This window comes from Schistocerca nitens, chromosome 2 (genome assembly GCF_023898315.1).
Source record: "Schistocerca nitens isolate TAMUIC-IGC-003100 chromosome 2, iqSchNite1.1, whole genome shotgun sequence".
Lineage (NCBI taxonomy): Eukaryota > Metazoa > Arthropoda > Insecta > Orthoptera > Acrididae > Schistocerca > Schistocerca nitens.
This window is the reverse complement of record NC_064615.1, coordinates 472,805,293-472,833,069: the sequence shown is the minus strand read 5'-3', so window position 1 is coordinate 472,833,069 and position 27,777 is coordinate 472,805,293.

The window sequence follows — 27,777 nt, the reverse complement described above, 5'->3', positions numbered from 1 at the left end:
GATACCTCGTCACCATTTAGTCGTTCAGCGCAGCTGTGATTCGCAACATCAGATTTGAAAAATCCTTTAGCTCAATTAATATGGTATCTACCATCAACGACAAAAATATCTTAGATGTGCACTATTCGAAAATTTTCCTCCAGTACCACAGTCGTTATTCAGTTCTGTCGCCATTTCCATTATAGAGTTTCAACATGTATTTGTAACGTCCGCACCAGCATTTAAAAAAATTAGTTTATTCAGTTCATTTTACTTGTAATCCTGTGACGCGTCTTTCCCACAACATAAACTGTTCCTTTTAAGGAATAATTTTTGAAGTGATGATTGACAAATGCGGGACTCATTTTCCACTGTACTCGTTCTAGCATAACGGACCTTGTAATAAGATTTCCAGAACTTTTCATGAACAATACCAGTGCAGTTTGTGGTCTTTCAAATAATAGAATGAAAGTTGAGTGATGTGGCCCTCAACTACGTACCCTCCGACTCAGAGTTGCTATATTAAAAGTTTTGGCTGGTTTCGTTTTCTAGGGGCTGGGATACATAGTTGCCACATTACAAGCCAAATACTGCTGAGTCTACAGTATACGATAAGAATACAGACATGAATGGAATGGTCGAAGATTTGTATCACTCGGCAATTGCGAATTATGAATGTAACATATAAATGAAAGACTGCAATTAAATAAAATCTGCAGGTACTATCTTAATGACTTTAAATCATGAGTACGATAGTAGAAGTACTTTTGAGAATGCGGTATATTTCTGCAAAACACTTATTGGTGTCGATGGTCCAGCAATTAAATAAAATATAAGTTGAATAACAGGAAAACAATAGCTTCCTACTGCACGTAACTAGTTATGAACAACAACATAGCTCGCGAGATATTCATTTCCAAACGCACACTACATCTTCACTGTAGAAGCCACGGAAATCTCAAAAGTGCACAAGCCGGCACTCCGAAGTATTTCTATCTGCCGCGACCACGCGCAAACCACTCCACTCTTCAAGTCCTTCCCGCGACTGTGCGTCCGCCGGACCGACACGTCCAACACTCCTCGTCGTGTCCCGTCCTCGCCGTGTCCTGTCCCGTAGCGTCCTCGTCGCACTCTTCACCCCTAACTCCGTTCCATCCAGTCTCCTCATTCATCGCTGTGATTGGCTAGAGCGCTCGCGCCATCTCTTCATGCCAACGCACCACACAAACATAATAAAACACATTCGAAGTACTGTATTTACGTTTAAATAACTTGAAATTATATAAATATTCCTACTGCTGGACCATAAACACGCTCTAACACATAGTAGTAAATACATAAAAAAATTAAATAGACATATATCAGAGGACTAGCCAGCAAAAGCAGGACAGTAGCCTAATGTCTCTGTGCTTTCTAAAACACTGTAAATAATTAAACAATTTCTTCATGAATTGCATTTATCGGATATAAACAAAGAGACAGACGAATAAATATATTTATAGGCATGCTGCTACCGTTTCTTCGCGTAACTGTGGAGTACTTATGGCCTGACGCGATCGATAGTAATCGGCCACTTTGACCTCCAGTAACTCATGTATTATTCAAGTTACATGTCTGTAATTCATACCAGTTTAGGTTTACACTAATAACTTTCTAAAGACAAGGCGATCGACAAAATCGGATGAAGTGTTTATATTTTGGAAATTCGGTTTTGGGTGTTACTTGCATAATTTATCGTCAGATACTAAACTTTAAACTAATAAAGATATTGAAAATCTGATTACACCATCCGAATCGTCGTGCAAATAATAGTAATGTATATGTTTCTTTTTGAGGTATCATGATTCATCTGGGTACTATTAATTTCTATACGAACTGTAAAATGTCTGCCATAAAGGTTCCACAAAGTCCGCCATCTTTGGCCCTCCCGGCGCACAGCGTCACCAAGGAATTCCCAGCCACGTGCTCGATGGACCACGCGCTGGGGCTACCCCTCTCGTCCGGCTAACGTTCGGCACCACGTGTTTGCTGCCGGGCCCGTGCGGCCACTGCTTCCTCAGAACTTATATTTTCAGGGCGCGACGACTCGCCCGTTACGACACAAATTCACCGAAACAACATGTATACCATTCTTTCTTGTTTGTATACCTTTTCCCTTCACTCCGTCAGATTTACACCGTCCATAACTCTTTCATTATAAATAAAGCATCCAGATGTAGCGCTGAGTTTCATTGACGAATGAAACCAAGCAATTGTCAGTTCACGACTGATGCTTCTTCCACAGCAAATTTAGCAGTGCTCGATAACAGACCCAGCAGGCAGCACACGTTTTCGACAGCGAAGCAACAAAATGCAGAGAATCATTGTACTGGTAAATGAATGAAATAACGAGGTTGAATACTAGGAAAAACCATTCAACAGAAATTAAAAAATTAACTGTCATTAAGCGCGCGATTTCCATAAAACTTATAAATAAACATATTTATTAACCAACTAGGTTTTTCGAAACTCCCTTTAACTTTTTGAAAACATATTTTAATGCTCTACAAGTTTTCTCCTAGAAATGTTTTCGTCAAATCGCCGAAATTCCCAGATACTGCGCGTTTTACGGCGACGAAACAGATGGTTATCGAAAGATGAAGAATCAGTATTTTCTTTCGTACTGTTGCGTGGAAAGCATGGAAATAACAATGTTTCGAGAAAGCGTGTTATAGATACGTTCAAAGTCAAATGTGGTGTTTATTTGAAGCAACGAGGATAAAATTAAATTATTCCTGTTATAACACAGTTATAAATTGACTGCTAGAGTTGACAGCGACCTCAAACAGAACACAAACGGCACGACGATTTCCGATTTTACCAATAAATACTTACAGGAAAAGGGGGCAAAACTGTCAAACTTTTACAAGCTGTAGTTGAAATCAGTAGCCCGATGCGTGGGCAAAAGTCGGCAAATTTCGTGAAGCAGCCGGCCTGAGTCAACTTTTGTGATCAAACATTTGTACATCATGCTTCATTTAATTTCATATTCATTAATATCAATAAGGACCACATTTGAACATAAACGTTCCTGCTCTGCGCTTCAACGAAACCTTACGATTTTCGTCTGCCATTTTCGCCATGGCACTGAACGGGATGGCGTAGTGCCTAACGAACACGACTCACATTCGGGAGACCCTAGTTCAGCCTCAGAGCCGCCATCCAAATTTGAGTTTTCCGTCGCTTCGCAGTTCACTCTAAGTGAATGCCGGGATGATACCTTGAAACAGCCACGCCGCTTCCTTCAGTTCTAGTATTTTAAAATCAGACCAATGTTCCGTCTTCAGTGACGTTAGGTGTCGTCGGGACATAAGACACTAAAGTTACTTCCTTATTTCAATCATAGTGGACGATAGATAGCCTTACGAAGTGGAAACCGTGCGTGTGTTGTTGGTACTGGGCAAGATTGAAGTTCTTTTCAATGTACCTCTCCTCTCTTCGTGGCGATCACTGTGTGCTGCTATCCCACTCAGTACTTTGAGATTGTAATACGTGCTGAGAGGACGTCGATTGTCGATATGTATGCGCAAATGTTCAATGCCATTTCTAAATGTTCAAATGTGTGTGAATTCCTAAGGGACCAAACTGCTAAGGTCATGGGTCCCTAGACTTACACACTACGTAAACTAACTTATGCTAAGAGCAACACACACATCCATACACGAGGTAGGACTCGAACCTCCGGCGCACTGCCATTTCTAAACAATGTTTACTGCCATGAAGGAAAGCATCTCCATGGAGATACCATCTACAAAAGAGTTTTACTGACTGATTTTTGCATGATGACAAATATTAAAATTTGCTAACTGACTGACCCACAATTACTTAGATTTTGGCCGCGAGGAATAGCCGCACAGTTAGAGGCGCCCTGTCACGAATTGCGTGTCCCGTCCCGCCGGATGTTCGAGTCCTCTCTTGGGCGTGGGTGTGTGTGTTGTCCTTAGCATAAGTTAATCTAAGGAGTGTGTAAGTCTAGGACCTCAGCAGTTTGGTCCCTTAGGACTTCACACACATTTGAGCATTTGAAGTTAAATTTTAGATGTAAATACACATGCTATACAGTGCCGTCGAAACTTCGATCATGTGGAAGAAATTGACACAGCCTAACAACGCAGAAGATTTTATCTCCGGTGACAATGGTGAGGAAAGTCTGGAAATTTATGGAATACACACTGACGGAAAAAAAATCACAACACTAAAAAATATTTAATGTACTGTAAAGCAATTTCGGGGATACATTTGTCTAGGTAACATTTATGTGATTATCATTGCAAATTCACAGATTAATCCAAACACGAGATAAGTCATTGCCAATGTGATTTGCTGGTAAATTAATATCCAGTATATTCGCCAGAATGTGGAATGTAAGCATGCAAACGTGAGTGTATTTTGTTGTGCAACTGCTGGATATCAGTTTGTGGGATGGAGTTCCATGCATGTTGCACTTGATCGGTCAACACAGGGACTGTATGTAGCTGACGCTGGAGTTATCTCTCGATGACGTCCCATATGTTCTCGATTGGAAACAGATCTCGTGATCGAGCAGGCCAGCAACATATGACTGTCTGCAGAGCATGCTTGGTTACAATAGCGGTATGTGGGCGAGTTATCCTGCTGGAAATCAGACCCTGGAATGCTGTTCATAAATGGCAACACAATATGTCGAATCACCGGACTGACGCACAAATTTACATTCAGAATTCGGGGGTAACGAAAAGAGTGCACCCGCTGTCATATGAAATCGCTCCCCAGACTATGACTCCAGGTGTAGGTGCACTGTGTCTAGCACGCAGACAGGTTGGTTGCAGGCCCTCAACTGTCTCCTTCTAACCAACACGCGGCCACCACTGTCACCGAGGTCGTCTGTGTCTGAGCTGTCCTTGAAGTAACCGCTTTCTAATAGCTCGTTTTGTCACTATGGCACCAGCTTAAGCTGAAATTGCTGCTGCAGATGCAGCGCATGTGACAGCCACACGTAGAACACAATGTTATTCCCTCTCGATGGTTGCCAGCAATCACCTACAGTGGCTACACATCTGCAAAACCTTCCTGCAGTATCGCAGAAGCAACATTGAGCTTGTCGTAGTTCTATTGCATGACCTGTTTCAAACTCTGCGAGATGTTTATAACGACGCCTTTGTCGCCTTAAAGGTATTCTTGACTGTGTAATGGTACTTGAATTACGTAACCATTACGGCACCTCACCTCAACCTCTCGATACCATCAATATTCTACTGTGTTTCTGTAAAATATTTATTATATGTCTGTGACAACATTCAGATTTGATTTCATTAATGTAGAGGTACTTCGATACATCGATATGTATGTATTGCAATGATATTATTCTTATGTGTATTCTTTCTTTTGTCACTATTATCATTGACGTACTTGTAACTCTGATTTTTGGGCGCGTAAGCGGTTATGAGAGAGTCAAGCTTTGGTCGTCATGTTAAAAAGACGCAAATTGTAGTCAGTTTCTGAAATGTCAACTTCAACAGTGAGGAAGATATTTCAAGTATTTTTTATACTGTGAAGTGATGTTTTGGAACGAGTTACGTTATATTGTAACAAAAGTAATAAAAAAGAAGTGTAACTTAAATTCGGAGTGCTGATTACTTTTTTACATCACCATTGTCCTAACTTGCAAAAGTTTAATCTTCAAGAATGGTTTATGAAACACATCTATAAAACTTTTGAATATCGCAGAATAACACCTAGGCCTCTTTGCATCCGTGCTTGGAATCATCACAACCTAGATTTTCGACGATTGAGCCATGAGTTCACAACGAGACCAGCGTAGGAAACACGAAAAGATGAGTGCCTAGTTCATCCATTATTTCAAGAAATGACTTTATTAACTGTGCTCTAATGACACCTGCCACATAATATAATTTTTTGTTGCCCGAAAATGCAAAGCGTGAGCAACACTACAATCATAATTAATTTTTGACCTTTGTTGTGGTAGGGTTGTTAGAACTAAGATCAACTAACCAGTCCTTCTCAAAATTAGCTGAAGCTCACGACCATTACAGTGTGCATTTAAAGCAAACCTGATTACTATGGCCACTCTTATGGGACTGGCGCGAAATCTGAATAGCCATCATCTTTCATAATGTAGAAACACGCCTATCAGCATTCGTTTATGTCGCAGAAGTCCTTCTTCGTGCTGCGATTTTTTCCTATCAGCGTACTTATTATTACCATGTCACATTGCTCTTGTGTGGGGGGAAGGGTGGGTGGTTGGTGGAAGGGCGGATAGGTGGGTGGGAAGGCGGGATTAACAGACAAAGAGTGGCAGGAATGACAGCAGAAGAGCAAAGTTTTGGTTGTGTCACAGCTGTGGCTTGTTCAAGATACGTACATTACATTTTGGTATCAAACATATGCTTTAATTTCAACACATTTTTGAGGATGTACGTCTGGAGCACGCCATTGCATTGAAGTGGGAAAACTGGAAAAGAAGAGAATCTAAATCTCTGAAATGTGGTAATACAGAGGAATGCGGAAAATTAAGAACATTGCTAAGGTAAGAAATGAGAGGGATCTCCAAAGAGTCAGTGATGTAAGGAATGTGCGGAGTATACTAAACGGAAAAAGTATATTATTATAAGACGTATGTTAAGACATCAGGGAAATCATATGCTACTCCACGCAACCGTAGAGGGCAAAAACTGTATAAAGAGACAGAGATATGAATATATTCAACAAATGACTGAAGATATTGGGTGTAAGTGCAGCACAGTGATTAATATAGTCGGGTATAGGAGGGCAAGTCATGGCGGGCTGCATCAAAACAAGCAGGAAGACTGGTCACTTACTGCCCCCATCACACACATAATAAAATAAAATTAAAGATAAATTTATTCTTGCCTGTCCTTTTGTGGATGTGTCAGTTTTGGTGGGTATATCAGTGAGTGAGCCGTTTGCCTCATGAATGACATTTCTCATTCCACCAGAACACACCTATCCTCATTGCTGCAGTCAAAACTCTCGAAGCAATTGAATCACATTACTGCGACTTCTTGATTTGTCCAAATTTACTCGCCCGGTTTAATGTCAATCAATGGTGCTTAGTTATCCCCGGATTTGTTGAAGAGATAAATCACTGCACGATGACGTAGCAGCATGTCACTTTACTCATCTATTTATGCATCATTTACATTTATGGCCGGCCGCAGTGGCCGTGCGGTTAAAGGCGCTGCAGTCTGGAACCGCAAGACCGCTACGGTCGCAGGTTCGAATCCTGCCTCGGGCATGGATGTTTGTAATGACCTTAGGTTAGTTAGGTTTAACTAGTTCTAAGTTCTAGGGGACTAATGACCTCAGAAGTTGAGTCCCATAGTGCTCAGAGCCATTTACATTTATGTGTCAGTTACATGATTAAATGAAATGTGAGGTAACATTATTTTTCGACCAGCCTTTGTCTACCAAACATCTTCCCGTTATTCCAGAAAGACTACAGCATATGTCTGTAATCTGGAATAAATGCAAGTCAGAAACACCTTTCTAAAACGCAGTTCATTATTTCCCTTTGAATGCAGGCCTCTTCGCTACAACCTAAAAATGAAAAGCCTTTCAGAAGTCTTAGAAGTACCAATCATTAATATTACAGGCCAGTGTATTTCGTTAGTGAGAGAAGTTATTCTAGATTTCTTAAAAAACACTCTATTAAGGCACATGCCTCATATTTCGCCATAGTATATATGGCAACACTTCAAACAGCACATCGTGCAGGGCTGTGACATTTGTGAGGTCCATTTCTGGGACAAGCCTGGTGGTATTGATTTTTACGGTGCGCTTTTTCATTTTATTATTAAGACGGCCGCGTTTGAGAGACAAATTCGCCTCAGCCTTTAGAGTCGGCATCTTTTTGATCAGAACTTCTTTTCACCCACAAGGGATGAAATGGAGGGGACTCTCCACCGCGAAAACACGACGACGCTCCAACCAGCTGGCTCAGTAGAGTGAGCGGGAGGGAGAGGGATGGGGTAGTCACTTTCCTGACATTCCTCAAACACTGCGTACATATATTGTCAATTCACTCTGACATACTTCCATCAACGCAGTTTTCTCTGATAATGATGGGTTCGTGCCCCATATACAGGACAATGAGGGTGACAGTTTTACTTTACGGAAATTTCGTTATATTGGCAGCATTGTTTCAAAGATTTCGTTTGCGTGAATTTACATTATCTAGAACGTACAGTTCTCGCACATTGGTCTTTACATAGAAGTCCTTTCACTTAGTTTACTTACATGGAAATAATAGTACAAACTAATGACTGGAATTTACAACAAAGCAAACAATATTAATAAAAATCTGAGAAACTTTTCTCAAATTTCGCGAAGTTTAATATCAACTCCGAGTGTCATATATTGCAATGGCACTTGCTAGGTGTTTCCAAAGAGGTATACGTAAGATAAGAAAGGAAGCTATAAGCTGCAGCAGAGATGCCGTTAGATGAGAGAGATGTGACTGTCACATTTCTTTAAGTCGGCAGAAAGCGAGGAGTCTGTGGTGTCTTGATGAAGAGAGGACGCGAACATTTTTATCGCTCTTCCGTTGTAAGAGTTTTGTTAATAACATTGGTTTTTGGGTTATTATAAATTACTTGAAGTGAATTACGGTGCCTGTCTATTTACTTGACAAAAAGTTCATCTCGCCGCATCACAATATAAGTTTCTTTCTTTGGGAGACACGTTCAACGATTAGCAACTGCTACGGCAACCAGCTGTATCCGAGACGACCATCGCAGCAGAATAAGTGAAGTTGCCCACTGAGAAGAAAATACAACTAAGAACATTACCTATTAAATTTCCTAGAAAGTTCGTTTCAGATTTGTTTGGTGGTGTCTTTAAGTTCTTCCTTTGTGTGGCGATATTGTCCTCAGTTGCTTTATAATTCCCTTCTACGTTAGAACTACAACAAAATGGGAATTTTACTCACCAGTCTCCTTTCACTTCACTGCTTTACATAAATAAAGCGAAACCCCTCTGGTGAAACAAAACACGCATTTTCCTGTAGTTGTAATGACTGAACTAAAATACCCTGAGGAATTGATGGTATCTGTTTATCAGCCGGCTGTAGAAGCACTTTATTAACTTATTTTATTAGCTGCCATTTATGTGTTTGTGAATAAATTTGTGTGAATTCCTAAGGGACCAAAGTGCTGAGATCATCGGTCTCTAGTCTTACACACTACTTAAACCAACTTAACGCTAAGGACAACACACACCCACGCCCGAGGGAGGACTCGAACCTCCGACCTCCGGTGGGAGGGGCCGCAAGATGGCGCCTCTAACCACGCGGCTATTCCGCGCGGCTGCCATTTATGACCACAGTTAACAGTCATAAAACGTTTCCAATTCAAAACCTCGAATTCATTATCCAGCCAGTAGTAAAAAAATATACAATATAATACACTGGCGATCAAACAGAGACCAGATCGCGCAATCTCCAGTTCGTAAGTGAAAAATAATGTGATTGTAATAGTCATTGTTGAAATACTAATTCTATTTTGCGTTTGTTCCATTTATTCGACAGTGAGTATGCAAAGAGAAAAGGAGAACTTTGCCAGTAAAAAGGGAATAATGGTTCAAATGGCTCTGAGCACTATGGGACTTAACATCTGAGGTCATCAGTCCCCTAGAACTTAGAACTGCTTAAACCTAACTAACCTAAGGACATCACACACATCCATGCCCGAGACAGGATTCGAACCTGGGACCGTTGCGGTCGCGCGGTTCCAGACTGAAGCGCCTAGAACCGCTCGGACACACCGGTTGGCAAAACCGGAATAAAATTATAGAAACTGAAGAAAATTTTCTCCAAAGACAATCAGTGGCGGCTGTTATGTAAGAGCACAGGAGCACGTGAACATCCTAACTTTTGACACCTTGCAGATTTATTGGTTGCAGTCATGGACTGTGCTACTGGTCCCGGCGGAGGTTCGAGTCCTCCCTCGGGCATGGGTGTCCTTAGGACACTTTAGGTTAAGTAGTGTGTAAGCTTAGGGACTGATGACCCTGGCAGTTTAAGTCCCATAAGAATTCACACACATTTGAACATTTATTGGTTATTTTTCTTTGAATGCTGTTAAACGTAATGTAGATGCGGTAATCTGAGACAAATGGCACTAAACCTACCGCGCTGTGCTACATTGCTCCTCTAGGCTAGGTGAAACTTGGCATCAGGGTCGCGAGCACACCTTCAGTTGTGCCCGTTTTAAGAAGCATGCGCAACTGGCGAGACGTAATTCCCTTATGGTCCAAATACATGCGACTTTGATATTAAACAACAATCACGGTTCATGGTGTGCACAACTAACCCTTAGCACTCAACTACAAATTTATGGCAGTGTCTCTAGGTTCCACTCTGCAGCCGATTATTATCCCCATTCGCTTGGAATAAACCCTGCTAAACGATAGCACATTCCTCACATAAGACAATTCGTTCACTGTGTAGTAAAGTTAGATCGGACATCAGTATATGTTATAGTGATGGAAAACATATTTTGTTGGATTCTGAATGAGATATGGTATGTAAGGTTTTGGATTTTATCATACAGTAATCCATTTGAGGCGCTGGGAACCATAGAACATAAAGCACGTTATCGTCGATTGTGGCTTCAAATGGCTCTGAGCACTATGGGACTCAACATCTTAGGTCATAAGTCCCCGAGAACTTAGAACTACTTAAACCTAACTAACCTAAGGACATCACACACACCCATGCCCGAGGCAGGATTCGAACCTGCGACCGTAGCAGTCCCGCGGTTCCGGACTGCAGCGCCAGAACCGCTAGACCACCGCGGCCGGCTATCGTCGATTGTGAGACTGTAGCATTTATTCATGCTTCTGACATCTCTTCATATTATGATGGGTCAGGTTCATTTGTACTGTAGGCGCACGTAGTACGTACATTATGTGATGAAAAGTAGGCCTATCCAGACACCGGGCTGAAAATGACTTACAAGTTCTGGGCGCCGTCCATCGGTAATGCTGGAATTCAGTACGGTGTTGGCCCACCCTTAGCCTCGATGACAGCTTCCACTCTCGCAGGCACACGTTCAATCAGGTGCTGGAAGGTTCTTGTGGAATGGCAGCCCATTTTCCACGGAGTGCTGCTCTCAGGAGAGTTATCTATGTCGGTCGGTGAAGCCTGCCACGTAATCAGCGTTCCTAAACATCCAGAAGGTTTTCTATAGAATTCAGATCAGGACTCTGTGCAGGCCAGTCCATTAGAGGGCTGCTATTGTCGTGTAAACACTCCGCCACAGGCCGTTCATTATGAAGAGGTGCTCGATCGTGTTGAAAGATGCAATCGGCAACCCCGAATTGCTCTTCAACAGCGGGGAAGGAAGAAGGTGACAGTGTCACGCAGAACAACAAGGGACGTAAGCCCCCTCCATGGAAAACACTATCACACCATAACACAACCGCCTCTAAATTTTCTGTCGGCACTACACACGCTGACAGATGACGTTCACCGGGCATTCGCAATACCCACACCCTGCCATCGGATCGCCACATTGTGTACAGTGATTCGTCGCTCCACACAACGTTTATCGACTGTTCAATCGTCCAGTGCTTACGCTCTTTACACCAAGCGAGGCGTCGTTTGGCATTTACCGCCGTGATGTGTGGCTTATGAGCAGCCGCTCGATCATGAAATACAAGTTTCCTCACCTCCCGCCAAACTTTCATAGTATCTAAAGTCGATCCTGATGCAGTTTGGAATTCCTGTGTGATGGTCTGGATAGATATCTGCTTATTACACATTACGACCCTCCTCAACAGACGAGGGCGGCCCGTACGCTTTTGTGCTGTACGTGTCCCTTCACGTTTCCACTTCACCATCACATCTGAAACAGTGGATCGAGGGATGTTTAGGAGTGTGGAAATCTCGCTTACAGACGTATGACACAAGTGACACCCAATCACCTGACCACGTTCGAAGTCCGTGAGTTCTGCGGGGCGCCCCATTCTCTCTCTCGCGATGTCTAATGACACCTGGCAGTAGGTGGTAGCACAATGCACCTAATATGAAAAATGTATACTTTTGGGGGTGTCCGGCTACTTTTGAACACATAGTGTGTGTATGAACATTCACGAAAAGCTGTCTCACTGGTTTCTCTGATCTTCACTTAAATGTGCGGCCGTAGACGGCGTGCTTTTGGCCATTATGGTTCTCGTCACCTCGTTTGTATGCTAGTCAAGTGACCTTATTGGCAGATAGACCTAGTTGAATTTAATCATTTCCGCAAACGGCAGTTTGTGTTTGGATTTGGTTGTTTACCGTGCAGTAATCCACTTTCCTGTGCTGTGTCAAACGGAACTCTGTTGAATCTGTTTTAAGTGCTAGCAGAAAATGAACATACCAGGAAAATTTAGCCACAAAGCAATTAGGGCCAGCCAGACCAGATCCGTTGTCCGGGAAAGTGACGAAATCATGTAGGCGTGACTACAAGCCAACATTTAACAAAAAGTATGTAATAAGCGTAAGTTGTTGTGTAAGTGCAACTTGAGGATGTCTTATTTTCAGCCGGGATTTTAATTTGTTAACTGATACGTGTGTTAGGGATCTTGTACATTTGTCCGGCGAAATTAATAAGGATGAAAACTCCCACTCACACAAAAATACGAAACAGAGAGTAGTGAAAGCTTACATATTATTTAGTTCTTGCCGTAAACTGCACTTTATTAAGCACAAAACAACAAAATTGCTTAAAAACTATTCTTTCTTTCTTCATGCAAGTCATTCATATTATTGTTATTATTATTATTATTATTATTATTATTATTATTATTATTATTGTTATTGACAGGGGTTGAAGTTGCATAAATATGTTGATGAACATAACTGTTGTAAAGCAGACGCTATTAATTCCCTATCCTCAAATATATGTGAATTTAAAAATTTGTGAACATCCAGGATGTATACTTACGAGCCGCCACTGGAGACAAGTGACTGAACTTTACAGAACGTGAACAGAAGTACGTCAACAAAAGGCGGGACCAAGAATATTCAATTCACCATAGCGTGCATTTGCAATTTCGTTACATTATCCTGGTCTTTAACCTGCTTAAAACCATTTCGCAAGAAACAATATTTATGGTAGAGTTGATTTTCCATTGCAATAGTAAACGATTTTCATATACATAACACTGACAATAATGAGACGCCGTCTTAAGACGAACTTATATCAAGAGTGCAATTTACCACAGCCACTGAGTTTCTGTTATACGTTTCTCGTTATACAGATACAACAATGTATCAAGAACGCTACATTTTTTTTAAGCTCGTCCATGCAAAATTAAACTTTCCTGAGCCGATCGATGTGGCCGAGCGGTTCTAGGCGCTTCAGTCCGGAACCACGCTGCGGGTACGGCCGCAGGTTCGAATCCTGCCCCTAGCATGGATGTGTGTGACGTCCTTCGGCTAGTTAGGTTTAAGTAGTTCTAAGTCTAGGCGACTGATGACCTCTCATGTTAAGTCCCATAGTGCTTACAGCCATTTAAACCATTTTTTAAATATTCCTGAAGAGTCAATGGTGCCTCCTGAGCTGAAACCTGTAACACACAGGGACTGCAGAGCAGGTAACAAACACGCAAGGTGCCACACCGCAGTGAAATTTTTGTAAACTTTTCGTATTTATGGTACTTGAAGTTCAGAACACAAATATCAATCGTCTGAAGACTTACGATGCAACTCTAAAAAGTTCTGTATAAAATTGACTTTTGAAATTTTCCGAGTGTCTTTAATGCAGTATCTCAGGCGCCATTTTGTCGACGGACGCCGGCACGGTAGCTCAGCGTGTTCGGTCAGAGGGTTAGCTGCCCTCTGTAATAAAAAAAAAAAAAAAAAAAAAAAAAACTGAGTTAATCGATCAACAACGAACTTAAACGAATGTATTACGACGTCCGCCTCGAGCAGATGCAACGAACAAAATCGAACAAAATGAGATTTTTTTTAAAAAAAATGGGCTCATTCCTCTCTAGGAGAATGTTTGTCCGCAGCATGGGCGGTCCAGTTTCGGTCCCCAGCTGATACAAAATTTTTAACAGTGATACATATTCTGCGAACAATTATATAAAGCGTGAAATAGATAAAGACGAAAAAAAATAATTTAAAGTTTCCTGTTTAAACAAAGTTTTATAAAAGATAACTAATTAACAGTTTATTTTTGCGTAATATGTAATTAGAATGGTAAGACTTGCAGTTTTAATAAAAAATGATTTTAGGTATAGTTAATCTGGGTATAGTTGATGAATTTCGTATTTAAATGCCCAAGGTATTAGCTCTGAACGGGAAACACGACAAAAATAGTAGCGGAAAATAGACTCGAACCAGTGAATACCCGTTTGGAACCCTACCGACCTCTTTTTTCTTTTTCAACTTTACATATTTTAAGGTTCGCAGAAATGCTCAGAGAACATGCACCATTATTTACGGATGTGCACTGGCCGGGAATCTAATCCACACAGCCCACGTTGCAGGCGAGCAATCTACCAAAGAGCCGCCTGGGGTAGCCGCGCGGTCTGGGCGCCTTGTTACGGTTAGCGCGGCTCCCCACGTCGGAGGTTCGAGTCCTCCCTCGGGCACGAGTCTGTGTTGTCCTCAGCACTAGTTAGTTTAAGTTAGATAAAGTAGTGTGCAAGCCTAGGGACAGATGACCTCAGCAGTTTGGTCCCATATGAACTTACCACAAATTTCCAAACTTTTCTACCAAAGAGCCATGGACCCGCGGACGAAAGCGACCGAGATTGACCGAATGAAAGAAATTTCTGAGTCGATTTTCTCCAGAATTTTTGAAAGTTGTATCGAGCAGCTTTGAGTGGTCAATATTTGTGTTTTGAACTTCATGTACCATAAATACGAGGGTCACTCCAAAAGAAATGCACACTATTTTTGTAAAAATAGAGTTTTCATTCTGCATGTGTGAAAGTTGTACAGTGTGTAGATACATCCTTCCCGCTTGTTTTCAAACATAGTTCAACATGTTCCCGTGAGTGACGTCCGTCAGAAGCAACGTGCTGTCATAGAAGTCCCGTGCTGTGTAAACGAGACAGGGGGAAACATCCACAAGAGGTTGAAAAAGGTGTATGAAAATGCCGCTGTCGATCGCAGTACAGTTAGTCGGTGGACAAGCAGGTTACGTGATGAAAGCGGTCACGGCAATATTGAGGACTGTCCTCGCAAAGGCAGGCCTCATACTGCACACGCTCCAGACAATGTGCAGAGAGTTAACGAATTGGTGATTGCTGACAGACGCATCACAGTGAACGAATTGTCACGCTACGTTGGTATAGGGGAGGGAAGCGTCTGCAGAATACTGAAAGTGTTGGCGTTAAAAAAGTTTTCTGCCAGATGGGTTTCCAGGATGTTGGCAGTGACTCACAAAGAAACAAGAAAAACGGTATACAAGAGAATGGTGGAGATGAATTTCTTGGAAGAATTGTGACAGGTGATGAAACATGGCTCCGTCATTTTTCACCAGAAACGAAGAGGCAATCAATGGAGTGGCGTCATGCAAATCCAGCTATGAAAAAAAATTCAAAACCACACCTTCTGCTGGAAAAGTTATGGCTACGGTGTTTTTCGATTCCGAAGGACTCTTGCTTGTGGAGATCATTCCAAGTGGGACCACCATAAATTCTGATGCGTATGTGACGACACTGAAGAAGCTACAAGCCCGACTGAGTCGTGTTCGACCACATCGGCAAAAGCTGGATGTTTTGCTGTTGCACGACAATGCATGGCCACATGTCAGTCAAAAGGCAATGGAAACGGTCACAAAACTCGTATGGACAACACTAAAACACCCGCCTTACAGTCCTGACCTGGCTCCATGTGACTATCACCTCTTTGGGAAACTGAAAGACTCTCTTCGTGGAACAAGGTTTGAAGATGAGGGCTCCCTTGTGTACGCTGCCAAACAGTGGCTCCAACAGGTTGGTCCAGAATTTTATCATGCGGGTATACAGGCGCTGGCGTAAGGCACTTGAGAGGGATGGAAATTATGTGGAGAAATGAAAATATTGTTCCTAAAGGATGTACCTACACACTGTAAAAATTTCAAACATGCAGAATAAAAGATGGATTTAAAAAAAAATAATGTGCATTTCTTTTGGAGTGACCCTCGTATGAAGAAATTATAACAAATGTCTGGTGGTCCGCTTGTCAGCGTCACATTGCACACTAGATGTGTCAGTGATGGAGAGGAACCCAGCAGTCAGCTGTACCTCGAAATTGGAGATGAACGGGTCCAGTGGCTCGAGACGAGGTTCGATGCCGGACCTCGCTGGTTCTCTTTTAGCTATTCCTCCCCCCCCCCCCCACCACCACCACTAGCTGCAGGGTAAACCGTGGCAGCAGAGCGGAGCGTCGGGCCGAGGCGCCGCTGCGCCGCCCGCGCTGATGAAAGGCAAACATGGCGCAGCTAATCTGGTCGCCGTATGCCGCTCGACAGCGCGCGCCGCGGACCATTACTCTCCCGGTCGCGACCCGCCGTCGCTCACTCGCCGACCCCGCCATATTGTTCTTCCATCAGGGCCGCGTCTCGTCAGGGGACACTTCTAGTTAAACGCGGCCCACTCCACTTTCGTCTGCTTTCCATCTCGCCTTTTCGCCATCTTAATTACAGTGCTGTCGCCGTTTCACTTCCCTCGTCGTAGGCCGGAGAAACTTTTATCCTTGCATTAGCATATCGACTTCCTCGGCTACTGCGCTCATTCCTTATCGCTGTCACGATCTCTTTCTTTCAGCAAACTCCATTCTGGCAGATGAAGGACTGCATCGACGACACACTTCTACCTGCTCTGCAGTACCTGTGTGTTTCAGGTTTCAGCTCAGGAGGCACCATTAACTCTTCAGGAATATTTAAAAAATGGTTCAAATGGCTGTAAGCACTATGGGACTTAACATGTGAGGTCATCAGTCCCCTAGCTGTTTCAAATTCCTATGAAGAAATAATTCATCATCACTGGAGTTTGAATAACTGACAGTTGCAACACTTCTTCTCCCCTCGGTACATTAACACGAGGGCTATTCGGAAAGAAAGATCTGACCGGTCGCGAAACGGAAACAACTGTGAATATCAAATATGTTTTATTTACAACAGTTTGCTACGTCTTCCAGCTACTTCTCTATATACTCGCCGCATTTATCGTGGCGTTGTATCGACTTCCCAATGCCCTCGCCATAGAAGGCAGCCACCTGTGTTCTCCCGTGCTCTGCAGCTCGTTGTCTGTGCCAAAATGTTGACTTCATAGTCAGTGGGACATGCCAGTAGAGATGGAAATCAAGGACAGCCAAGTCCGCGTCGTATGGTGGGTGATCAAACACTTTTCACTGAAAGCGTTGCAGGGGATTTTTCGTTAGCCCTGAAGTGCCACCGGCCGTTGTGGCCGAGTGGTTCTAGGCGCTTCAGTCTGGAACTGCACGACCGCTACGGTCGCAGGTTCCAATCCTGCCTCAGGCACGCATGTGTGTGATGTCCTTAGGTTACTTAGATTTAAGTAGTTCTAAGTTCTAGGGGACTGGTGACCTCAGATGTTAAGTCCCATAGTGCTCAGAGCCATTTGAACCATTTGAACCTGAAGTGTGCGGCCAAGAACTTTCACGAAAGAGGAAATGCCTGACAGTTACGTCATGTGGGCTGCATGAAATCGGGCGGAATCTCTCACCAAGCACTCATATTTGGCGGGAGACATTATTTTCTGGCATCTTTACGTGCTTACTGTGAGCTCAGATCTGAAAAGAGCGACGCTGACGTAATCGATGGGCATACTAGAGTAAGCTTCATCGGATTTTCACTGTGGTTTCCATTTCGCGATCGGCTGGACATTACTTTCCGAAGAGTCCTTGTATTTATCACCAACTGCGACATGGTCGCGTATACAAACAGTGATCCAATACTGTCAAATGTTTTTTATTTCAGCCTTTGATCACAATATGAATTCCTTAGAGGATGACTGGTTTCAGTCCGTAATGGCCATTCTTATGGTGTGAAAAAGATCTGAGGATGGTCATTAAGGACTGAAACCGGTCATCGCCTAAAGAATTCATTTTTTGTTCAAAGGCTGAAATAAAACGCATTTCTTTGTATTTATTTAGTGGTCGACTTTTAAGCAAAGGATACCGAAAATCGTGTACTCATGGTGTGGAAAGGTTACATACAAGCGAACGAGGCAAGTTAAGACCAGTGATGGGATGCCTGTCACTAACCCCATGTTGCTGTTTCGATCTTTAACTACCGCTTGGAAGATTGTTCTCAGTAATTTAACTTATATTACAGTGTGCAGTCACATTTGACTTCCTGTCAAAAGACTAAATGACCACCTTTTGCAGTGCGGACATTAGTGAGGTTTTAGATCCTACAGACAGACATGCGGAACTATGCTCACTCCAGTGCCATGGCCAGCTGTGTTAAGTTTCTCGGTTCAGGGTCCACGACGGAAACAGCCCGATCGAGCTGGTCCCAAAGATTACCGGCTGGGTTTTATTTCGGGGAATTTGGTAGCCGGCCAAGAACAGTAAACTCATTCCAGTACTCTTCGATCCACGTACGTACTCTGTAATTTGTGTGGAACATTGTGTTGTCCTACTGGTAAATACCGTCGTGCTAAGAAGGAAAACAAACTGCATGTAGTTATGGACATGGTCCCCAAGGGTAGATGCATGCTTGTATTGATCCACTGTGTGTTCGATAAGAGCCAGCCGTGGTGGCCGAGCTGTTCTAGGCACTTCAGTCGTAACTGCGCGACCGCTACGGTCGCAGGTTCGAATCCTGCCTCGGGCGTGGATGTGTGTGATGTCTTTAGGTTAGTTAGGTTTAAGTAGTTCTAAGTTCTAGAGGACTGATGCCCTCAGCTGTTAAGTCCCATACTGCTCAGGGCCATTTTTGTTCGGTAAGACGATAGCACTTGCGGAATACCAGGAAAACATGCCCCAGACCATAATGCTCCCACCTCAAGCCGGACCCTTCCGATGATTGTTGCATGGCCGTACATACCCATGGCAGTGTGTCTGATGGAACATAAAAAGTAATTCATATGAAAAGATCACCTGCCGCTTCTCAGTTGACGTCCAACTGCAGTACTGCCATGCAGATTCCTGCATGAACCAGGCACCTGTTGTGGGGATCCATGAGTGCCAACTTTCATTGAAGGGTCGTTGAGGAGACACTGTTGGTAACCCGTTGCTTCATCTGCGAGATCAGTTACTTAAAAGTTGGACCTCTATTAGCCAGTACGTATCTCTGCAGCTGTCGTTCTCGCCTGTCATCTATGGCCAGTGATTCACCATAGTTGTCTCGACATCTGTTTTGGATAGTGCCAGTTCGGCATACTTTAACCACGGTAGCACGCGAACAGTACACAAACTTAGCGGCATCGGAAATGTTTCCACCCTCGACTCGAAGGCCAATAATCAAGCCCTTTAGGACGCCATATTCAAAGGGGGTTTGAAAAGTCCGTGCAAAGTCCGAGAGATGGCACCACCGGCGCGTATCGAGGTCATGTTTAGTTAGTAGGATCTTTGGAAAGAACGCACATCACGTTTCAGCCATATTGGTCTATTTCTTTGTGTTTGGCATTCGCGTGAATCAAGGAAGTCGAGTGATTGACAAAAAATGGACGAAAAAGAATTTCGTGTGGTAATTAAACATTACTTTATGAAAGACAAAACGCCTCAGGAGACTAAAGAGATGCTTGATAAGCATTACGGTGACTCTGCACCTTCGATTAGAACAGTTTATAAGTTGTTTCGAAATTTTCGAAGTGGCCATATAGGCACAAGTGATGCTGAACGTTCTGGACGCCCTGTGGAAGTTATGACTCCACAAATCATGGATAAAATCCCTGATAGGGTGATGGATGACGGAAGAGTTAAGGTGAGTGGGCATCTCGAATGAATGGGTACATAATATTTTGCATTAACATTTGGACATGAGTAAGCTATCCGCAAGATGGGTGCCGCGATTGCTCACGCTTGACCAAAAAGCGGAATCGTGTGAAGTGTTGCGAGGATTGTTTGCAGCCGTTCAGGAAGAATCCGCAGACTTTAATGGTCGTTTCGACACTGTGGATGAAACATGGATACATTACAATACTCCTGAGACGAAACAACAATCTAAACAATGGATTACCAAGCGAGAATCTGCACCAAAAAGGCGAAGACCATTCCTTCGGCCGGAAAGGTTACGGCGAGTGTCTTTTGGGATTCGTAAGGGATAATCCTCATCGACTATCTGGAAAAGGGTAAAAATATTACACGTGCATATTATTCATCGTTATTTGACAGTCTGGACCGCAAAAAAAGTCCTTTTCCATCACGACAATGTACCAGCACACACCTCAGCAAAAAAATGGTTCAAATGGCTCTGAGCACTATGGGACTCAACTGCTGAGGTCATTAGTCTCCTAGAACTTAGAACTAGTTAAACCTAACTAACCTAAGGACATCACAACAATCCATGCCCGAGGCAGGATTCGAACCTGCGACCGTAGCGGTCTTGCGGTTCCAGACTGCAGCGCCTTTAACCGCACGGCCACTTCGGCCGGCACACCTCAGCAGGTGTGGTCGTAAAATTAATGGAAATACGATTCCAACTCGTTCCACATCCCCCCTAGTCTCCAGACGTGGCTACCTCGGACTACTATTTCTTCCCCAATTTGAAGAAATGGCTGGCGGGACAAAGATTTTATTCAAACGAGGAGTTGACTGCAGCGACTAATAGCTATTTTGGAGACTTGGACAATTCCTATTATTCGGAAGGGATCAACAAATTAGAACAGCGTTGGACGAAGAGTATATGTCTAAAAGGAGTCTTTGTCGAAAAATAAAAAAGGTTTACCCCAAATACGTAAGTAGTTTTTATTTTTGCATGGACTTTTCTAATGCCTCTCGTAAATCTCTCCGCTTGCGCATTATAACAACTGCACTATTAGTGCTGCCACCTGTCGTCTGTGAGTGGAGACTGCACGTTGAACTCGAACATAGGTGTGGTCACGTTAATGTGAGTCGACCGTCCACAATGTACTTGGTTATATTTAGTAAGTGACCAGATACACTTGTGATTAAAGTCGTATTAGATAATTTTGAGTCTAATAATATTCCAATCTACACTCGTCATTCTATTCAATAGCTAACTTCGGTAACCTTCCCATAGAGTGGGGCCACAGTCATATAATACTGTTTAAATGAGAGTTCCGCCATTTGAGTGCATAATTGTCTGTTCTATTGTACTATCATGCTTTCGCCCTTTTCAAGTATCACAATGTCGAGCATGGTAGGATTTCTGTAAACGAACTAACACTAGAAATACAGTAATATTGGTTACAAAATGCATTTCATAATGGTAACAAGTTTAATATACTTCGACGGTGACTCCGTTTACAGAAGTCTGATCATGCTTCACCCTGTGGTACTTCAAAATGGCTAATGGCTGAAATCTTGATTGTACAATAGAATAAAGAGTTTATACAGTTAAATGACGAAACTTTCATTTAAACGGAACTATTTTTACTTTGGCGAGTGTCACATTCGAATATTTCCCACAAAAGTTGTCGAAATTCGAACCAATCACTAGGTCCGCTATCGTGTTTTATCATGTGCTGACGATTGTCGATCTTAAGACGTGTGCAAGCTGACTCGACGCAACTTACTTCATAATTTCTTTTTACATTACCTTCGCCGAATTCTTTTATTAAAATGGTTGTTTTTTTATCGCACTTACTTTCCTTACCTTCCGCCGACGTTTATCTCACTTCCAATAATCACAATATTGGATAAAACTTTGAGTAACATTCTCTATACCTCCGCTCCCGGCACGTTTCCACACTAGCTTCCCGCCTCCCCCTTTGCGGTTGCTTGAAAACGCACACGCACTCCGATGAAAAACTCGCACTGTCGACGCGACAGTGACACCGAATATCCATGTCCCAAAGAACTTGGCACCCTGCTCGATTCTACCCTAGCTGACTGTATTTCAAATTCCACCCAATTTTTCATATCTTTTCTCCGTTTCTTCTTTTCGTTCTGCTATTTTCAGATTCGTCGATGTCTCATCAGCTCATATAAGTGTTAAGCGTTATTACCACGGAACCAGGCGGGATTACATATCTTGATATGTTAAGTGGCATCGAGGAAGGAACCAGGATGCCCCCACAGGTAGCTGTTGTGAGCGCATGTAGAAATCAAGGAGATCAGGTCATGACATCCAGGCTAGTAGATGCTCTACCAAAAATTCACACACTAATCTACCAGACAGAAAGTGAGAGACGTCCAAAAATACTGAAAACTTAAGAAAAAGAAATGTAAGAAAAAATAGGCGAAGGGAATACCGAGATACCAAATACCATTCTCGATTTGGTACTGCCAGTTTATGGATGATGACTGCCCAAACTGACGATTATAAACATATAACGTAAGCGCTATAGAAATTTTCTTTTACGAACATAGTAAATTCTGTGGCTTTCAAGGCTCTTTAAATACATGACACAGCATTTTCAGCCGATTATAAATCTAAACTGTATACCTTCCCTTACAGTAGTTCCGTAAATAATACGAAATATATTCCGAGATCTATAAGTGTGTTACAGTTACTTATTTCTGCTACAACCTGTTTAGGCGATGCTTCACAGTTTTGATTCTCCGGAAAGGGAAAGCCGCAACATTGGTCATTAACGCTCATCGAAGATCGTATCATTATAGATGCTGCACAAATTAGGATAGAAACTAAATTTTGTCTTTTTTAACGAAACCATGCCAACATGACTGTCAAGTAATTTATGAAAAATACGGAAAATGTAATTATGAATGGCGAGACGGTGTCTGAATTTCTAATCTCCACAATGCGATTTCGAAGCCTTATGGACTCTGAACCAATGTAATGAATTCGTTGCCCACTATACATTTTCTTAAGAGACAGCATGATAAACCCAAGCAAAGAAGTTATCCATGTTGGAATGAAAATCTCATGTTGGTCCTGCAATATTCGAAGTGCAGCGGTGGCGTATTTTGTACATAGTTTAAAAATGTAATAGTGTCACTACATCGAAAATTATAACAATCGTAAATTTAGAAATTGCCATGTCATGTACAAACTATACATATTGTTTGATTCCCCTTCTTGTCCTTCATTCACTTCAGATAAATTTCTCTCTTCTACATTACAGAGCGTTAAAAAAAAGTATACTACCACCCCCTTCTAAGTCTATCACCTCCCCCCTCATTTTTGTACATCTCATCCTCCCCCTCCAAGTAAATCTCCTTCTCCTGTCCCTCTCCTCCTTCCCCTTCGCACTGCTCTTCTCCTCCCCCAGACTCTCTCTGCCCATCTGCTCCTCCCCCTTCTCCTTGTCTACCTCCTTCTCTCCCCTCTCTCTGACCATCCCCATCTGCTCCTTCCTCCTCTGTTCATCTGGACCTCCCCTCTCTACGTCAATCTTCTCTTCCACCTCCTCTCTTTGGCCATGTCCTCCTCTTCCTCTATCAGTACATCCCCTTCACTTCCCCATCTTTGTCCTTTTCCACCTCTCCCTTCTCTCTGTCCATCTCCTTCTTTTCCCTTTTTCTGTCCATTTCCTCCTCCCCTCTCTCCATCTTCTCTCCCCTCTCTCTCTATCCATTTCCTCCTTCCCCTCTCTGTCTATTTCTCATATTTCCTTTCTCTATCCACCAGTTCCTCCCCTCTCTGTGCATCTGCTCGACCCCCTCTTCTTCCCACTCAATCTCCTACTCCTGTCCACCTGCTCCTCCTTACTGCCCATATCCTTCTCTCCCCCCTCTTTGACCATCTTCTCCTCCTCCCTCTCTTTGTCCATTCTCTTCTCTGTCCTGTCTCTGTCCATCCTGTCCTCCCTCATTTCTTTATCCATCTGCTCCTTTCCCTTCTTTCCCTTCTATCCATCTCCTGCTCTCACCATCTAAGTCCATCTCCTCAACATCCTCCTCAGTCTTTCAAAGTCCATATCCTTCTAACCTCTCTCTATGTCTATCTTCTTCTTCCCCCTCTGTCTGTCTCCTCCTTCTTCTTCCCTGTCATCTTCTCCTCTACCCCTTCTCTTGTCTTTGTACTCCTCTTCCCCTTCTATGCCCCTCTTCACTCTCTCTGTCCATTTCCCTATTCCCTCTCTCTGTAGATCTCCACTTGCCCTCACTGTCTGTCTGTTTTTCCCTCTCCCTCTTTCTGTTAATCTCCACCTCTTTCCTGTCTCTGTCCATCTCCTCCTCTCTCCTGTCTCTGTCCATCTCTTCCTCCCCCTTATCTGTGCCCATCTTCTGCTAGCTCCTTCTCTCCCCAAGTTATCATTCATGTCCCAATAGAAGTTGCTGGCTCTTAATCTCACAGTATGCTATGTGTATGAAGTTCTGTTGAAATGATTCAGTGGTTATAGAAGAAAATTTAACCTATGGATTTCCCCACATACACACATGTAACATTTATTTAATGTATTTGACACATATTTGTACATAAGGTTCACATGCATCTGAAGCGAATTTCAACCTGCAGTTTCGTTTTCACACTGCACATTCTTTATTTGTCATATCTCCTGAACCATGTGTCGTGAAATGACACAATATTGTGTCACAATTGCGTATATGTGAATACTTCCTGCAAATGTGTTGCGAATGAAGTAGGTGGTAAAGAAGTAATAAATTAAAGCTTCATGTCTGATGGGGCAGTTTCAATGCATGGACAAGTAAAATGCAGCAAGTGATAAACTTTTTTCCTTTCATCATTTTGAGGGGGTTGTCACTGAAGAAAAGTTTCATAACGGTTTGTAGTTATTTGTAAAGTTTGTTTCAAGTCACCACATGCTCTCATTCTCAAATTTAGGATAAATAAGATCTGGGTATTCACTCATTGTGAGCTACACTACTTTTTCACCTCCAACCCACCTCTTTCACAGGTGGGTAGTTTTAACTCTTGCAAAAATTCTTCCAGACAATAAGTGATATGTGTATCAATCCGAGCTAAAATCGGTTTGTTGGTTTAGAATAAGAAGTGAAACATACATACGTACATATTTACATATGTACATCAATTTTGATGATATCTGTGGAAAAATAACAAATTTCGCCCTCAACAGCTGTTTTAAAATATCATTATAGTAGTTTTGTGAACCGAGATCTTTTCCAGGACTTTACTTAATTAGTGGAAGAAAATATTCACTTTGCCATTTCGTGAAGTTACACATACAGAATTATTAGCATTTATAAATGTCTAGCTTTGTTACTTAGATGGATTCCAATTCTGAATATTTATCTGTACTGTTATCAAACCCTCTCTAGCGTTAAACAGATTCCTATCGCAGATGAAAGTACATACACCACACTTTAATTTAGTTCTACAGAAACAGGCTGTGTATTTAAAATAGGAATGAACAATATTCATTGATATGACAGGAACGATCGTTTGAAGCACAAACTTCGTAGCGGAATGTGTCATATTGCGAATGGTTTCTGAGATAGAAAACATTTAATATACACTGTTATTTAATTTATGTTTCGTTCAATACATTGTCAACTTCACGCATTTACTTATGTACAAAAATCAATAAATATGATGACTAACTGAAACCCTTATCTGCCGACAGGTGTTCTTCATATACCTCGATGTGAATAGCTGAAAATGTGTGCCCCGAGCGGGACTCGAACCAGGGATTTCCTGCTTACATGGCAGACTCTCTATCCATCTGAGCCACCGAGTACACAGATGAATAGCGCGACTGCAGGGACTTATCCCTTGCACGCTTCCCGTGAGACTCACATTCCCAACTGCCCACAATTCTATATATGTAATGTACCTTATAGACATTTGTCCATTCACTCATTACTCGCGCACGCTTTGGCAAATGTCTATAAGGTACATTACATATATAGAATTGTGGGCAGTTGGGAATGTGAGTCTCACGGGAAGCGTGCAAGGGATAAGTCCCTGCAGTCGAGCTATTCATCTGTGTCCTCGGTGGCTCAGATGGATGCCCGCATCTCGTGGTCGTGCGGTAGCGTTCTCGCTTCCCACACCCGGGTTCCCGGGTTCGATTCCCGGCGGGGTCAGGGATTTTCTCTGCCTCGTGATGGCTGGGTGTTGTGTGCTGTCCTTAGGTTAGTTAGGTTTAAAAAGAGCAGTCTGCTTTAGGCAGTGGCGCGGTACGGACCTGCTGTCCCGGCCGCGGGCGCGCGTGAACGAGGAAGTGTTTACACCGCCGGTACTCGCGCGTGTTGTTGTCTGACTCGATCGCCAGGGCACACAATTTTCGAAAGACTACGCTCCAATTTACGTTCGACAACGAATATGCCAGACCCAAAGCTTTCGAAATAGAGCGTTTTTTGAGGGACGAAGTTCGTTTACCTGCTGCAGACATAATTGGAATACACCTGTCCATTGTAAGCAGTACAATGTACGTTAAGATGACCGATGAAGCTGCGTGTGAAAGAACTCTCTCCGCTGCTCAAAGAGGATTTAAATTTCGACACTCTGATGGCCATATCAGCGATGTAACAGTAGCTCCTTCAGGATTGGGTGTGAGGGTCGTTCGGATCTTTGAATTGCCGTTTGAGGTGCCAGAATCGATGGTTACTGAATCGCTGCGACCATATGGAACGGTACTTAGTCATACGCCTCAACGCTGGGCTAGTTTTAATACCTATCCTGTGCTAAACGGCGTGCGACAGGTGCGGATCGTCCTTACTAAACATATCCCGTCTTATTTATACATTGGCGGATGTCGAGCTATTGTGATCTACGATGGCCAGCCACGCACCTGTTCTGGCTGTGGTGGAGAAGGACAAATCCGCTCGGAGTGCATACAACGACGCGTCGTGCAACTGCCACATGGAGACGCGTCACAGCGAGAAGTTCCCACGCAACTGCCGATGACGTACGTGTCGGTGGCCCGCCGGGAAGTGTTGCCAAGTTCGGAGCGTGACAAGGACGTGTTTATGCAAGAGCAGACCGAGTTACGGGAGCATGGAGGTGACTCGGAGAATGTCCCTACACCCATGTCACGACAGTTGAGGGAGGAACCTTCCGAAAACTCACGTGTAGCACGCGACGTGGAAGTGGAGGTCCAGACGGTGGCGCCGGCAACGGACCAACGAACGACCGACGAACACAGTGAGGCAGCAGAGGGCAGGGCACGCAAACAGCGATCGCCGAAGCGTCGCAAAAAGCGTCGCCATAGTTCGGGTGACACGTCCCCCTCTAGCCTAGGGGACATGGAAGGTATCCTAGCGGAAGAACTGTCTGACACAGAACACGTACCTTTAGAGGACGCTGACAGGATTCCGTCCGATGGTGACCGGATGTCCTGCCCTTCAGATGGTCCCTCTTCATTGACACCGACTGACCCAGCGCTGCCGACGAAGGAGTCAGGGACACCAATGTCCCGGCAGCCACGTCAAAATACACTCCTGGAAATTGAAATAAGAACACCGTGAATTCATTGTCCCAGGAAGGGGAAACTTTATTGACACATTCCTGGGGTCAGATACATCACATGATCACACTGACAGAACCACAGGCACATAGACACAGGCAACAGAGCATGCACAATGTCGGCACTAGTACAGTGTATATCCACCTTTCGCAGCAATGCAGGCTGCTATTCTCCCATGGAGACGATCGTAGAGATGCTGGATGTAGTCCTGTGGAACGGCTTGCCATGCCATTTCCACCTGGCGCCTCAGTTGGACCAGCGTTCGTGCTGGACGTGCAGACCGCGTGAGACGACGCTTCATCCAGTCCC